Source organism: Helobdella robusta (genome assembly GCF_000326865.2).
Source record: "Helobdella robusta unplaced genomic scaffold HELROscaffold_505, whole genome shotgun sequence".
Classification (NCBI taxonomy): domain Eukaryota; kingdom Metazoa; phylum Annelida; class Clitellata; order Rhynchobdellida; family Glossiphoniidae; genus Helobdella; species Helobdella robusta.
This window is the reverse complement of record NW_008705258.1, coordinates 3570-7442: the sequence shown is the minus strand read 5'-3', so window position 1 is coordinate 7442 and position 3873 is coordinate 3570.

Below are 3873 nucleotides of genomic sequence, written 5' to 3'. Positions count from 1 at the left end.
CACAGACATTGTATAAATTATTTCCTAGTCTACAATTCACTCCTAAACAGTTCTCGGAGGATTAATTATTGTAAAAAAAAAATGTATACTATAAGTAATCATTGTTTGTTTTTTATTTAGGTACTCCTTTGATGACGTCATTTTGATCAAATAGTCTTAATAAATAAGTTAATCTGAAGCGAAATATCTCTAAGAGTATTTTAACAAAGGCTTGATGTAAAGGTTTAAGGGATAGGGAATTTTAAAGCGTTGCAAATGAAACCGTCTTGTCGTAATTTGCAAACGGACCAGTAAATTTTATAGTTTCATCGGTCTTTAGAGGATTAGTTGTTAACTGCCTGAAGAAATCTCCTATCTCCAATTAATTTCCAAATATATATGAAAAAAGAATTGTTAATCAGATCAGAATTTTGTGGTACATTTGGTAACTTTACCAAAAAACTTCAAATAAACATATTATTTTTTTTATTTTCTTTTAGAATCGAAACAAGATCTTATATATTTTTTCATCTATTGTGACTCAATATTAAATATAGAGATGGGAAAGAACCCGAACCCAGTTCGAAAGAACCGAACTAGAACCCATATTTTTGAAGAACCGATCTAGAACCCGAACCGTCATTATTTTTTTTTTCAAAGAACTGGAACAGAACCGAACTCAGGTTAGTTAAGAACTCGAACCGATACAGAACCCATATTTCAAAGTTCTTTCCCAATCAATTATTTAATTATTTAACTTTTAGAGTTTAAAAATGAAACGGGCGGAAAATAAATTATTTACATATATGCACATTTCCAAAGATATATTAAAGTAAAATTTTAAAATTTTATTCTATGCTTACGCACATCCCTAATCTTACTTTTAATCTTAATCGGAACATTTATTATAAACAAGATGGCCACGTGCGATAGAATAAAAAAGGAAGAGATTGAAAAACTAATGAAATGTGACGATGTTACAAAATTTGAAAAAGTAGAACCAGTTTGAACAAAAAGCAAGCATTGGCAAGGAAATTTTTGGGCTGCTAAAGTTGATGGTGAAGTTTTAAAGACGTTTGGAATATGTAAAGTGTGTAGCATGGTTTTGTCTGTACCAGTTGGAACTACTCAAACATTGAATCGCCATCATGAGTCCCACGTCAAATCGAAACTCTTAATTACACCAGGTAGCAAACAGTCGACCATAAAATCGTTTGTTCAGTCAAAGAATATTCCAGAAAAGGTTAGTAATTAGTATATAACTTATATATTGAATATTGTAAGGTATGTCTAGATCAGAGGCTAATGAACTATTTAATAGTATAGAATAAAATACTAATGCTATGCGATAGCATAGTAAGTTATAAATAAACTTAACTTATATGCGTCATGACTTTCCCTGGTTAATTTTCAATTGACGACAAATTAAAAAATAAGTAATTTGACTTAGTTGATGTTAATGTGAATTACATTTTCGAATATGTATTTTTTTTATTCAGGTGCGGAAAGAAACGTCCAAAAAATGTTTGTTTATGATTGCACAAGACCTACAGCCATTTAGTGTAGTGGAGGACTCAGGCTTCAGGTCTATAGCACAACATTTTATAAACATAGGTGCACGGTATGGAGTTTTGAACATTGAAGACATTTTATATGACAGAACAACGCTTGCTGGGGCACATCTTACAGCTGAATACAATGTATGTAAGGATGTAATAAAAGATATGCTGAAAAAATTGAAATATCTTGCTATTACAACTGACCATTGGTGTGATGATATGGTAAAAAATTCATACCAAGGTTTTACTGTGCACTTCATCACAGTTTCATTTGATTGAAAAGTGCCTCGGATTGTACGAATTCCCAGAAGCCAAAAAAGCATTAGCTGTCAAAACTAAAACTAATTGGCTGCTGGCATCTTTTCTGGGAGATGAATCAAAATGTGACATTGTGTTTGTAACCGATAATGGTTCCAATATGAAAGCTGCTTATAGGAATGATGTACGGATAAGTTGTGCTGCTCACAACCTCAACCTAGTTGTTGAGAATGCTTTGAAGTCTGATTATGTCGGTGAATGTGTACAAATGATAAAAATCGCTAGAGAAGTTGTTGGTTATTTTAAACATTCTGGCCATAATAAGGAACTAAAGCACACTTTAAAACAGGATGTGTCTAAGCGCTGGAATAGCCAATATTTTATGTTGCAATCTTTGCTCAATGAATACGAGGATGTTGTGACTATCTTGGAAAATGAAAAGCAGTATGAAAAACTTGAGCATTTATTGAATTTGAATAAAGCCGACATGCAAGTTATAGTTGATTTTCTGCACGACTTTCATGAAGCGACCGTTATGCTATCTAAATCCAAGGAGCCAACAATTCACCTTGTCTGGCCTATGCTTGATCGTCTGTTGTCATCTTGCAAACGTAAAACAATGGATAGTGAAGTGGTTTGAATCAGCATTTGAAAGTGAAGTGAATCAGCATTTGAAAAATCCTTGAAAGAAAAATATACCTTACATCCTATACATAAAACTGCAACAGTCCTCTGTCCTGCATTTAAACATTTGTCATTTGTTACCTTAGAAGAAAAAAACTCAATATATTCTGATATTCGCATGGATATCCAACAACAAGTGTTACCAAATGAGGATGATGGTCATAATGACTGTAGTACTGAAAGTGATAATGAAATTTAATTACTATTAATCAATTTAAAATTTGATGTTGAAGAAATAGGCATTTTGTTTTTAACTTATTCTTAAAATATCTATTGTGCCTTTTTTTACTTATACTTTATCTAATTATCAATTTTGGGTGAGATTTGGTTTGTTAAGATTCAGCAACAAAAAACGTGAAAAGTTTCTCCAAACGATAACGTTAAGTCTTTTTCTGTTGAAAGCCTAATGAGCCAACTAACAGTCTGAGCTATTCCCACTTGTGTTCTATTTTTAAAAAAATTTATTTTCTTCATAAATTGTAAAAAAAAAATTTATTTTCTTCATAAATTTTAAACATTAATTCAGTTTTCATTATCATCTCTTAATCAATATTGTGGCCAGGTTATCGTTCTTTAAAAAATCGCTTGTAATTTATCAAGTTTTTTCGGTAAATGAATAAAGTATTTTTTTTGTCTAATGATTGTGATCGTTTGGAGTTTTTTTCTAATTGTGTGTGTTTGTGTCCGTGTGCGTGTCTGTCTGTGTGTGTGTAAATAAATGTAGTGAAAATATGATTAGTCATTGTTTATATTTTTATGTCAACTCACTATAAACGTTTAATATGTAATCAATATATTAAATGATTTGTTCATTTTTTCATGTCTGATCATTACTATTTTCTGTTTATTTTGATGTAATCTAGTATTATTTGTATAAATAAATAAATTGTTCATTTATGAAAAAAAAACAAAATCCATTTCATTGCTAGCTTCGTACTAAGAAATTTTTATTGGAATTTAAAATTTAATAAAAGAGTTAATGATCCATCTCCCCTCTCTTATATGCAATAATAAACAATTTAAAGTTTTCCGTTGGAAATTTTTTCGAACTGTAATACTTTGATGCAAATATTTGGCGACATGTAGCCTAAATTGGAATAACTTAAGAACCTCATCTAGGCCAAATCAAAGACACCGACGAACTGTCTTAAACGTAAATTCCTTAACGAAGATTATGTCCGTTTATCACTCCCACGACCCGGGTTCGAATCCTGCAGTTTCTAAAGGTTCATTCAGGTAGCCGACCCCCGACCTACCCAGCCGTCCATCCTTTCGAGGCTGGTAAATAAGTAGACGACTTAAGTTGTCGCATGTTGGCCGGCGAGATGGCTCAAGTGGTCCAAATGCGCACTGAGTCAAAACATTCCAATGGCTATCACATACTCAGCGTATA